The sequence below is a fragment of the Peromyscus eremicus genome, unplaced genomic scaffold, assembly GCF_949786415.1.
Source record: "Peromyscus eremicus unplaced genomic scaffold, PerEre_H2_v1 PerEre#2#unplaced_72, whole genome shotgun sequence".
Lineage (NCBI taxonomy): Eukaryota > Metazoa > Chordata > Mammalia > Rodentia > Cricetidae > Peromyscus > Peromyscus eremicus.
In genome coordinates, this window is record NW_026734313.1 from 475,952 (window position 1) to 490,147 (window position 14,196).

The following is a 14,196-nucleotide window of genomic DNA, read 5'->3' on the forward strand; positions in this document are numbered from 1 at the left end:
ATGGTGAGCTCAACTTCAGAGGTTACTAAATCATCAAAACCAAGATACAAGTAACACCTGGGCAAGAATGACATGAGAAGTCAGGTCTTAACTTAAAAAGGCTCAAATTATTGATGTCATGCATTCCTTCAGATATAGGTAGCTTATCCTTCACCCATTCACTTAATGCATGCTAATCTAGTGTTAAAATTATCCTATGTGCCCAGTTGCTGGCCTGCAGGCAGGGCTCCTGTGGGAAGGCTCCTTGTTCACCAAGACCCCTGTGCAGTAGACCCTGCAATCTACACTCCCTGCCTGCATTCCCATCTGCCTGAGACCCCAGCCACTTCCTGAGGGTTGGAAACCAACCCCCAGCTCTATCCAGACCTAGAGCTCTATCTGTACCTAGAGAGAGGAGGAGATGGGCACACATCAAGGCAGAAGTACATACAACAACATAAAGAGCAATATAGCCATTACCAGAACCTAGCCCTCCTCCAACAGCATGACCTGAACATCACAAGGTAGAAAAAGCAGAAGAAAGCAGCCTTAAAAATAACATCATGAAGATGCTAGAGGCCTTTCAAGAAAAAATGAAAAATGAAATGGAGGAAAAGATAAAAAGTGGAAGAAATCAATAAAGAAATTGAGAAAAAGACAAACAAAAATTGGAAGAAATAGAGGAAAAGACAAATAAATTGGAAGAAAGGAATAAAACCCTTAAAGAAATCCATGAAAAAGCAATTAAACACGTGAGGGAAACAGTTAAAGACCTGAAAAGGGAAAGAGAAACAATGAAGATGACACAAACAGAGGGAATGCTGGAAATAGAAAATCTGAGAAAATGAACAGGAAATACAGATGCAAGCATAACCAGCAGAATACAAGAGATGGATGAGAGAATCTCTGGTATAGAGGATACAATAGAGGAAATGGATTCAATAGAGAAATGGATTCATCAGTCAAAGAAAATGCCAAAGCCAAAAAAGTCGTAACACAAAATGTCCATGAAATGTGGGACACCATGAAAAGACCAAACCTAAGAATAATAGGGATAGAGGAAGGAGAAGACTACCAACTCAAAGGCACAGAAAATATATTCAACAAGATGATAGAAGAAAACTTTCCCAACTTAAAGAAGGAAATGCCTATGAAGATACAAGAAGCCTATAGAACACCAAACAGACTAGACCCCCTAAAAAGTCCCCTCACCACATAATAATTAAACAACTAAAAGGTACAGAATAAAGAGAGAATGTTAAGAGCAGCAAAGGAAATAGGCCAAGTGACTGATAAAGGCAAACCCATCAGAATAACACCCAATTTCTCAGTGGAGACTTTGAAAGCCAGAAGGACCTGGACAGATGTAATGCAGACGCTAAGAGACCATGGATGCCAGCCTAGACTAATATACCCAGCAAAACTTGCAATCACCATAGACGGACTGAACAAGACATTCCATGACAAAACCAGATTTAAACAATACCTCTCCACAAATCCAGCCCTACAGAAAGCACTAGAAGGGAAATTCCAACCTAAGGAAGTCAGATACACCAATGAAAACACAGGCAATAGATAACCCCACAGCAGTAAATCCCAAAGAAGGGAAATACACACACACTACCACCAAAAGATAACAGGAACTAACAATTACTGGTCACTAATATCTCTTAATATTAATGGACTTAATTCACCTATAAAAAACACAGGCTAACAGAATGGACATGAAATCAGGACCTATCTTTCTGCTGCATACAAGAAACACACCTCAATTTCAAAGATAGACACTACCTCAGAATAAAAGGCTGGGAAAAGTCTTTCCAATCAAATGGTCTTAAGAAGCAACCTGGTGTAGCCATCCTAATATCCAGCAAAATAGACTTCAAACTAAAAATCAAACAAAAGAGATCAAGAAGGACATTACATACTCATCACAGGAAAGATCCACCAAGATGAAGTTTCAATTATGAACATTTATGCCCCAAACACAAGGGCACCCACATATGTAAAAGAAACATTACTAAAGCTTAAACCACATATAAAACCCTACACATTAATAGTGGGAGACTTCAACACCCCACTTTCACCACTGGACAGATCTCCCAAATTGAAACTTAACAGAGAAATAAAGGACTTAACTGATGTTATGACTCAAATGGACTTAACTGATATCTACAGAACATAATACCCTAACAAAAAAGAATATACCTTTTTCTTAGCACCCCATGGAACCTTCTCTAAAATCAACCACATCCTTGGCCATAAAGCAAATCTCAACAAATACAAAACAATTGGAATAACCTCCTGTGTTCTATCAGACCACCATGATATAAAGTTATTTTTCAACAACAACAAAAATTACAGAAAGCCTACAAGCCCATGGAAATTGAATAATGCTCAACTGAATCACCAATGGGTTAAGGAAGAAATAAAGAAAGAAATTAAAGACTTTCTAGAGATCAATGAAAATGAATATACCACATACCCAAACTTATGGGACACTATGAAAGCAGTACTAAGAGGGAAATTCATAGCACTAAATGCCCACATAAAGAAGTTTGAGAAATCTCACACTAGTGACTTAACAGCACACCTGAAAGCTCTAGAACAAGAAGAAACAAAGTCACCCAAGAGGAATAGATGTCAGGAAATAATCAAATTGAGAGCTGAAATCAATAAAATAGAAACAAAGAGAACAATACAAAGAATCAATGAAAAAAAGAGTTGGTTCTGGCTGGAAGAAGATGGCTCAGTGGTTAAGAGCACTGGCTGCTCTTCCACAGGTCCCGAGTTCAATTCCCAGCAACAACATGGTGGCTCACAACCATCTATAATGAGATCTTGTGCCCTCTTCTGGCAAAACACTGTATACATAATAAATAAATCTTTTTTTTTTTTTTTTGAGACAGGGTTTCTCTGTGTAGCTTTGCGCCTTTCCTGGAACTCGCTTGGTAGCCCAGGCTGGCCTCAAACTCACAGAGATCCGCCTGCCTCTGCCTCCCGAGTGCTGGGATTAAAGGCGAGCGCCATCACCGCCCGGCCTAAATAAATAAATCTTAAAAAAAAAGAGTTGGTTTTTTGAAAAAAAAAAATCAACCAGATAGACAAGCCCTTATCCAAACTAACCAAAAGGCAGAGAGAGAGAGAGAGAGAGAGAGAGAGAGAGAGAGAGAGAGAGAGAGAGAGGGAGAATTCAAATTAGCAAAATTAGAAAAGACAGACAAAACTAACTTTGAGGAAATCCAGAGAACCATCAGGTCATACTTCAAAAACTTGTACTCCACAAAACTGGAAAATCTAAAAGAAATGGATAATTTTCTGGATAGGTACCACATACCTAAGTGAAATCAAGACCAGATAAACCATTTAAATAGACCAATAACCCGTAATGAAATAGAAACAGTCATAAAAGTCTCCCAACCAAAAATGCCCAGGACCAGATGGTTTCAGCACAGAATTTTACCAGATCTTCAAAGAAGAAAAAAATACCAATACTCTCTAAATTGTTCCACACAATAGAAACAGAAGGAACATTACCAAACTCCTTCTATGAGGCTACAATTACCCTGATTCTTAAGCCAAACAAGGATACAACAAAGAAAGAGAACTACAGACCGATCTCCCTCATGAACATTGATGCAAACAATACTCAATAAAATACTGGCAAACAGACTCCCAGAACACATCAAAACAATTATCCACCATGGTCAAGTAGGCTTCATCTCAGGGATGCAAGTGGTTCAACATATGGAAGTCTGTCAATGTAATAAACCATATTGTGGTGGTATTGTGTTCCCCAAAATATTGTACACCCTAATAAACTTATCTGGGGTCAGAGACAGAACAGCCACTAGATACAAAGGCTAGAAAATCCTAGCATTCCAGAGGTAGAAATCCCTCTGGATCTCTGTGAGTTCAAGGCCACATTGGAAACAGCCAGGCATGGTGATACATGCCTTTAATCCCAAGAAGTGAGCCTTTAATCCCAGTGAGTGATGGCAAAAAGAGAAAGATATATAAGGTGTGAAGACCAGAAACTAGAAGCATTTGGCTGGTTAAGCTTTCAGGCTTTCCAGCAGCAGTTAAGCTGAGATTCATTCTGGATGAGGACTCAAAGGCATCCAGTCTGAGGAAACAGGATCAGCTGAGGATCCAGCGAGGTGAGGTAGCTGTGGCTTGTTCTGCTTCTCTGATCTTCCAGCATTCACCCCAATAACTAGCCTCAGGTTTGATTTTATTAATAAGACCTTCTAAAATTTATGCTACATCTGGTGCCCAACATTTGTGGTATGAATTCATGAAAAAGCTGCTTGCCTGTGGCCTTGCGGGCCCCAGCTCAGGCTGGAGCTACACTTGGCCAGTTGTGGTGATGCACGATGGTAGGATTTACTGAAGGAGGCAGAGGCAGGAGGATCCCGAGTTTGAGCCTGGCCTAGGAGGTTTGCTAAGGAGAAGCTTTGACCAGACACAAATGGTGGTGGTGGGACCATGGAGGCAGCAGCTGCTGCTCTGAGTTGCCAGCTCCTTCTCATTGTGTTGATGACTGTGGTGATGCTGCTACATGGGACAAAGGGTTTACTACTGCTTGTTCAGAGAAGAATTGCCAGGACCATTGTGTTACAAGAAAGCATTGACAAAGGTCAGTTTGGAAAAGTTTGGCAAGACAAATGGTGGGGAAAATTGCTGTCAAGATTTTCTCTTCTAGGGAAGAACATTCATGGTTCCAAGAGACAGACATTTATCAGACTGTGATTGCTCCAAACTACAGAGGAGGCGCACGCGCGCGCGCGCACACACACACACACACACACACACACACACACACACACACAAAGTCTTCAGGGAACCATGACCACACCTAACAGCAACTTTGAAATCTTTAAAAAGATGACAGGATCCCACAACGATGATTCCACATACATGGACTATGATAAAGCCATTAAGCTGATTAACACCATGGAAAGATCGATTTTGGACTACAAATTGGTCAGGACAATTTGGAGATGACTAGCTGAGATGATCTAGCCTGACAGACTACTCGAACCAGGACTTGTGACAAGCCCTGAACTTTCCTATTATGCAGAGACTGGACAAATGATACAGGACTTGACAATTAACCCCAAAATTTTCTTTTCAGGATCCCCTAAAGATTCTTCACCCCCAGAAAGCAAGAAGTAATTTTAAGAAAATGACAGCCACATTCCCAAGAGGTGGGGTGGGAGGTTTTTGGTTGTTTAAAGAGTTTTAGATATTGTCATTGTTTATGACTGTTGGTTACAAGTGTTTAATTGTTAATGGTCAGGAAAAAAGCTGAACAAGGAGATTAGATTCAGAGTTTTTGTTTAAAAAAAGAAGAGAATATAGATATGAGGCAGATCCGAATCTTCTCTGAGAAAAAAGATAAATAACAGGATAAATGGGTAGATCATTGAATCTACACTAAAAAGAAAAAGGAGACGATATAAAAATGACAAAAGGTAGATTATTGAATCTTTTATGAAAAAAGAGAATATGAATGTGATAAGATAAAAAGGTCAATTTTTGAATCCACTTTTAAAAAGGAACTACCCCTTTTAAATAGGATAAGTAATGAAATTTAAACTCCAGCATGTTGTTAAAAGGAAAATACAAACTCCCTGTATCATGCCAGAAGAAAAGAGCCATCTTCTGCTATGGGACAGGAGAAAAGCCAAATTAATTAAGGGACTGTTCTATTACTAATCTCAATTCTTTGATTCTATTTTGATTCTTTAAACTTTTCTTAAAGTATGGATTTTATATCAAATTTACAATATATATACACATTTTAAACTTTGTTAAGATATGAATGGTCATATAGAGTACTAATTCTAGAAAAAAGGCTTCAATTATCTGCATGTACATGTCTTTGGGTTCGAGTCTCTTATCAGTTTTCTGCAGGAAATCATGGCCAGGCCTAACATCAACTGAAGTTTCCAGGAAGAAGATAGGGTCCCACAACAACAACAATTCCATGTGGACAATAATATCACTAAGCTGATAAACATCATCTACAGATCAGCTTTGGACTACAAAGTGCTCAGAGCAATTTTGAGAGGGCTAGCTGAGATGATCCAGTTTCAAAGACTACTTGAATAAGGACTTGAGATAAACATTGAACTTTAGCATTATGCACAGACTGGATAATGAAGGATATAGCTATCTTTTCTAGAATTTGACAATAACCCCAAATTTTTCTTTTCAAAATAAAGATACCTTCGCCCACACCCAGCAGGAAGCAATTTTAAGCATGTGACGCCCACATTCCCAAAGAGGTGGTGTGGGGTGGGTGGTTTTTTTGTCTTTTAATGGGTTTTGGGTCTGGGATAATTTTCATTGTTTAGGAGGGTTGGTTACAAGTTGTTTAAGGATTAGAAAAAGGGCTAAGCAAAGGAGATTAAATTTAAGGTTCTTGTTTAAAAAAAAAAGAAAGAAAAAGACAATTACTAGTTTTAAATACTTTACATTGGATTGGATTTTTTTTAGATTGTATACAAATTATATATTGAAATTGATATTGTTAGAAAATATTATATGTATATTTCTAATTTTGTTCAAGATATTGTACTTATACCATTCATTTAACAATGTAATTCAATTTGCTGATTCTTGAATGTTATCATTACCAACTATTAGGATATAAAGAAATGAAAGTTAGTAGTCAGACATTACAATAGAACTTGTAGTCATATTAGGTATGTTTTCAATATTGAGCAGATATATTTTAGATAGACAGGTCATCTTCAAACTCTTCAGAGATCTACAGAATATGGCATTTAAAATGTTTTAATAACTTAGAAAATTTTTCTTTTTTGTTATGACTATGAGACATGTCAGGTCCTGGCAGTACCAATCTACTTCAGAGAAAATATGGGCATTGAAGAAACTGAAATTGGAGTTAACTTTCATTGTGGCAACAGTTAGCCACTGGACAACACAGTATCCTCCAATCAACTGCTGACAAACAGGACAGACAAGACAAGAAACAAAGGACTACCAATTCTTGCCAAGACAGGTGTGGTTGTGGCTTTATCAAAAGGCATCTTCTGAGGCCAGGACAATATGGCACCATCCCTGAAGTGGCCTTTGAAATCTGGAAAAGGTACAGTGCCCTTTTCTTCGAAGGCAGCTGAATAGGCAGTGGGCCGATGGCTTCTGATGTGCTGTGGAACAGCAGCTGAAACAGTTATTCTTGAAGAGTAACTAAGCTCACGCCTCTCAATGGTAGACTGGCATTTAATAGAGGGATGTAGAGAAGAGTGGGATGCCAAGATGAAGCCACACACATACAGACAAGAAGAATGGACAGCTGAATTAAAAAAAATCAACAATTTCCAGAATTTAAAATCCTGAATCATGACATGACACTAGTGGAATTCGGGTGTTTCTGGTACATGGACTGCTCTCACCAAATGTGAGGTTGAACTGTTGACCTTGTGTACATCCTACTTCACAAATGAGTCTGTCAGATATGCTAAGCCTATAGGCTGAAGATGATGCCCCAACACTGTGGAGAAACCTCAGGTGACTGTCCAGGCAGCTGGCTGTTTCTCTCAACTCACATTTTTTTGGAAGTTGTTTGCATGCACTTCCTGTTTTTATTTTTGTTAGGTAATATTATTTCCTTCTTGGGTCTCTGAGGGAGTTGAAGATTAGTTAGTTATAATTGAAGATTAGTTATAGTTGAAGATTAGTTAGTTATAGTTGAAGATTAATTAGGATAGAAAGTGAACTAGATACATTTTGAACTTACCAAAATAGGATAGATAATGGAATTATTTTCTCTGAATTTGTCAAATACCAATGTGCTAGCCTTTTTTTAGGTATTTATTGCTTGTATATATAGTATATAGTTATTGTACTTTTGTATATAGTTTCTTATATTATAACTTTTTTCCTTTTTATTAAAATAGAAAAGGAGAAAATACGGTGATATTTTATTTGTGCTGAAATGTGATTTTATTTGTATGTTAATAAATAAAGTTGCCTGGGGGTCAGAGCTAATAGCAAGCCATTGCAGAAGTCTGGCAGTGGTAGCACATGCCCTTAATCCTGATCACATGACAGGCAGATCTCTGTGTGTTCAAGGATACAGCCAGCATGGAGACACACACCTTTAATCTCAATACCAACCATAGAAGACCTGGAGGTCTGTACAGACAGGCAGTGACGAGGAGGTCATGTGGTTGGGTTTACAACCAATGAGAAGGCAGAACAGAAAGTCAATAAATAGAACAAACACACAGGAAGTAGTTCTCTTGCTGAGGAGGACAGCAGCGGCAGTGAAGGGTAAGGTTTTTAGCTCTTAGCTATTGCTCTGACCTCTTGGGCTTAACTCTGCAATCGGCTCTGTGTTTCTTATTTAAAAAGACAGTTACATCTACACCATATAATCAAACTAAAAGAAAAAAAACACATGATCATCTCACTAGATGCTGAAAAGGCATTTGACAAAATCCAACACCCCTTTATGAGAAAGGTCTTGGAGAGATGAGGAATACAGGTAACATACCTAAACATAATAAAGGCAATTTACAGCAAGCTGACAGCCAACATCAAAGTAAATGAAGAAAAACTCAAAGTGATCCCACTAAAATCAGGAACAAGATAAGGCTGTCAGCTCTCCCCATACTTATTCAATATAGTATTTGAAGTTCTAGCCAGAGCAATAAGACAACATAAGGAAATCAAGGGGATACAAATTGAAAAGGAAGAAGTCAAGCTTTCACTATTTGCATGCAGATGATATGATAGTATACATAAGTGACCCCAAAAATTCAACAAAAGAACTCATACAGCTTATAAACACTTTCAAGCAATATAGCAGGATACAAGATTAACTAAAAAAATCAGTATCCCTCCTATATACAATTGACAAACAGGCTGAGAAGGAAATCAGAGATACATCACCCTTTATAATAGCCATAAATGATATAAAATACCTTGGGGTAACTAAGCAAGTGAAGGACCTGTATGACAAGAACTTTAAGTCCCTGAAGAAAGAAATTGAAGATGTCAGAAAATGGAAAGATCTTCCATGCTCATGGATAGGTAGAATCAACATAGTAAAAATGACAATCTTACCAAAAGCAATCTACAGATTCAATGCAATCCCCATCAAAATACCAACACAATTCTACACAGACCTGGAAAGAACAATACTCAACTTCATATGGAAAAACAAAAAACTCAGTATAGCCAAAATAATCCTGTACAAAAAAAACAACCTCTGGAGGCATCACAATCCCCGACTTCAAGCTCAGTAATAAAATACAGCTACAGTAATAAAAACAGCTTGGTATTTGCATAAAAACCAACATGTGGGCCAATGGAACTGAACTGAAGACCCCGACATTAATCCGCACACCTATGAATATACGATTTTCAACAAAGAACCCAAAACTGTACAACGGAAAAAAAGGAAGCATCTTCAACAAATGGTGCTGGCATAACTAGTGTCAACGTGTAGAAGACTGCAAATAGATCCATGTCTGTCACTGTGCACAAAACTTAAGTCCATGTGGATCAAAGACCTCAACATAGATCTTGTTACTCTGAACTTGATAGAAGAGAAAGTAGGAAGTACTCTTGAACGCATTAGCACTGGAGATCACTTCCTAAACATAACACCAGCAGCACAGACACTGAGAGCAACAAATAATAAATGGGACCTTTTGAAACTGAGAAGCTTTTGTAGGGCAGAGGACACGGTCAATAAGACAAATTTACAGCCTACAGAATGGGAAAAGACTTTCACCAACCCCACATCTGACAGAGGGCTGATCTCCAGTATATATAAAGAACTCAAGAAATTAGACATCAAAATACCCAACAGTCCAATTAAAAATGGGCTATAGAGTGAAACAGAGAATTCTTAACAGAAGAATCTCAAATGGCTAAAAGACATTTAAGGAATTGCTCAACATCCTTACTCATCAGGGAAATACAAATCAAAACGACTCTGACATACCATCTTACACCTGTCAGAATGTCTAAGATCGAAGACACTTATGTTGAAGAGGATGTGGAACAAGGGGAACACTCCTCCACTGTAGGTGGGAATGCAAACTTGTACAGCCACTTTGAAAATCAATATGCAGTTTCTCAGAAAATTGGGAATCAATCTTCAAGACCCAGCTATACCATTCTTGGGCATATACTCAAGGAATGCTCAATCTTACCACAAGGACACATGCTCAACTATGTTCATAGCAGCATTATTTGTTGTAGCACGAATTTTAGAAGGTCTTATTAATAAAATCAAACCTGGAGCCAGGTATTGGGGTGAATGCTAGAAGATCAGAGAAGCAGAACAAGCCACAGCTTCCTCACCTCACCAGTTCCTCAGTTTATCCTGTTTCCTCAGACTGGAAGCCTCTGAGTCCTCATCCAAATGGATCTCTGCTGAACTGCTTCTCAAAAACCTAAAAGCTTAACCAGCCTAGTTCCTGGTTTTCACGCCTTATATACCTTTCTGCTTTCTGCCCTCACTTCCTGTGATTAAAGGCTCACTTCTTGGGATTAAAGGTATGAGTCACTATGCCTGGCTGTTTCCAGTGTGGCTTTAAACTCACAGAGATCCGGATGGATCTCTGCCTCCCAAGTGATAGGATTAAAGGCATACGGGCCACCATTTTCTGGCCTCTATATCTAGTGGCTGTTCTGTTCTCTGACTCCAGATAAGTTTATTAGGGTACACAATATTTTGGGGAACACAATACCACCACAATTTGTAGTAGCCAGAACTTGGAAACAACGTAGATATCCCTCAAGTGAAGAATGGATAAAGAAAATATGGTACATATACACAATGGAGTACTACTCAGCAGAGAAAAACAATGACATCATGATGGTTGCAGGCAAATGGATGGAACTAGAAAATATCATCCTGAGTGAGGTAACCCAGACCCAGAAAGACAAACATGGTATTTACTCACTCATAAGTGGTTATTAGATTTAAAGCAAAGGATAACTAGGCTACACTCCACAGCCTCAGAGAGGCTAGCTAACAAGGAGGACCCTAGGAGGGATGCATGGATTTCCCTGAGAAGGGGAAATAGATGAGATATCCTGGTTAAATTGGAGGTGGGTGTGAGGGGTGGGAGGTGGGGTGGAGGGGAGATGTTGGGAGATGGGAACATGAAAGACCGGCTTGTTTGAGTTGAGGGTGGGACTAATGAAAGAGATATCTTGATAGAGGGGGCCATTCTATGGTCAGGAATAAACCAGGTGCCAGGGAAACTCCTAGGAATCTACAAGGATGACCCCAGCTCAGACTCCTAGCAATAGTGGAGAAGGTGCCTGAACTGGCCTTCTCCTGTAATCAGATTGGTGACTGTCCTAATTGTCATCAGAGAGCCTTTACCCAGTAACTGATGGAAGCAGCTGCTGAGATCCATAGCCAAGCACTGGGCTGAGCTCCAGGGGTCCAGTTGAAGACAGGGAGCAGGGATTCTATGAGCAGGTGGGATCAAGATCATGATTGGGAAACCCACAGAGACATATGACCTGAGCTAGTGGGATCTCACGGACTCTGAACCAACAGTAAAGGAGCCTACATGGGACCTACCTAGGCCCTGCATGTGGGTGACAGTTGTGTAGCTTGGTCTGTTTGTAGGGTCCCAAGAAATGGGATCAGGACCTGTACCTGGAGCATGAGTTGGCTTTTTTGAACCTATTCCCCATGTAGGTATGCCTTGCTCAGCCTTGATGCAGGGGGAGGAGCTTGGTTGTGCCTCAACATGGTATGACATGCTTTGTTGACTCCCATGGGAGGTCTTACCATTTTCTGAACAGAGGAATAGTGAATGGGAGCATAGATGGGAGGTGAGGGGAGGGAAGGGGAAGGGAGGAGGGAGAAGAAATTGTGGTTGGTATGTAAGATAAATGAAAAAAATTCAATAAAAAAGAAAATGTTTAATATAAATTAACAGTTCAGAGAAAAAATCATCTGCAAATAAATTATAATAATAAATATTTCCCTAGGCTCAAATACCATGTGGTATCTTCGATTCAAGGACAAGGGGGAAGCGCACTAAGAAATGAAAATTCTAAAGTATGTAATCCCTGGTTTGATTCCCCAGCACTCTGAAGGAGGAGGGAGAAGCAGAAGACAGGGAGGTGTGGGAGGAGGGAGAGAAAGACAGAGGGAGGGGCTGAGGGAGGGAGAGGAAGGAGAAGGAAGAAGAGGAAAAACAAAAATTCTTAGCATTTGGTCCCCTAGCTTGCCCCCGACCCCATCCCTGGGCACCAGCCACTCCAGGGAAGACCTGCCCAACTTGGCCCCAGGTTCTGGCCACCGGGCAGGTTCCCTTCTAGCCCCACTGGGAAGGATCCCCTTCTCCAAGACCCCTGGCAGACCCTGCAGTCTCCACGCCCTGCCCCCACGCCCATCAGCCCGAGCCCCAAGCCTCTTCCTGAGACTTAGAGGCCGGCCCCCAGCTCCCATCTTGCCCTGGATTTCCTTCTGGAGCACAGCTCCCATCCTGCCCCGGACTTCCCTTCTGGAGCGCGCGCGCGCGCGCGCGCACACACACACACACACACACACACACACACACACACACACACACAGAGAGAGAGAGAGAGAGAGAGAGAGAGAGAGAGAGAGAGAGAGAGAGAAGAGCTCCCATCCTGCGCTGGACTTCCCTTCTGGAGCACAGCTCCCATCCTGCCCCGGACTTCCAATTTGGATAAGAGAGCTCCCATCTGGACAAGAGAGAGACACTCCCTGAATCTGTCAGCTCTGTCTGAACCAAGTGTGCGGATAAGGCCAAGAACGAACCACAAGGAGATGGGCAGATGTCAAGGCAGAAACACATACAACAAAATGAATAGCAATACAGCATCACCAGGCCCTAGCCCTCCTCCAACACCTAGACCTGAACATCAGAAATTGGAAGAAGCAGAAGAAAATAGCCTTATGAATGACATCATTAAAAAGCTAGAGGCTTGTGTAGAGGAAAAGACAAAAAAATGTGAAGAACGCTGTAAACAACTAGAGGAAAGGGCAAACAAATTAGAAGAAATCAATAAAGTCCTGGAAGAAAACAATAAAGTACTGAAAGAAAATCAAGAAAAATCAATGAAACAAATGAAGGAAACAGTCCAAGACCTGAAAAGGGAAATAGAAAAATGAAGAAGACACAAACAGAGGGAATGCTGGAAATAGAAAATCTGAGAAAATGATTGGGCACTTCAGATGCAAGTATAATCAACAGAATGCAAGAGATGGAAGAGAGGATCTCTAGCGTTGAAGATACAGTAGAAGAAATAGATTCATCAGTCAAAGAAAACACTAAAGCCAACAAAGTCATGAACCAAAATGTCCAAGAAATTTGGGACACCATGAAAAGACCAAACCTACGAACAATAGGTGTAGAAGAAGGAGAAGAATACCAACTCAAGGGCACAGAAAATATATTCAACAAGATCATAGAAGAAAACTTTCCCAACTTAAAGAAGGAAATGCCTGTGAAGATACAAGAAGCCTATAGAACACCAAACAGACTAGACCCCCCAAAAAAGTCCCCTTGCCACATAATAATTAAACAACTAAACGTACAGAATAAAGAAAGAATCTTAAGAGCAGCAAAGGAAAAAGGCCAAGTGACTGATAAAGGCAAACCCATCAGAATAACACCCGATTTCTCAATGGAGACTTTGAAAGCCAGAAGGACCTGGACAGATGTAATGCAGACACTAAGAGACCATGGATGTCAGCCTAGACTAATATACCCAGCAAAACTTTCAATCATCATAGATGGAGTGAACAAGACATTCCATGACAAAGCCAGATTTAAACAATACTTATCCACAAACCCAGCCCTATAGAAAGCACAAGAAGGAAAATTCCAACCTAAGGAAGTCAGATACACCCTCAAACACACAGGCAATAGATAAAGCCACAGCAGTAAACCCCAACGAAGAGAAGTACACACACATCACCACTAAAAAATAACAGGAATGAACAATCACTGGCCATTAATATCCCTCAATATCAATGGACTTAATTCACCTATAAAAAGACATAGGCTTACAGAATGGATATGAAAGCAGGACCCATCTTTCTGCTGCATACAAGAAACACATCTCAAATTCAAAGATAGACACTACCTAAAAATAAAAGGCTGGGAAAAGACTTTCCAATCAAACGGTCTTAAGAAACAAGCGGGTGTAGCCATCCTGATATCCAGCAAA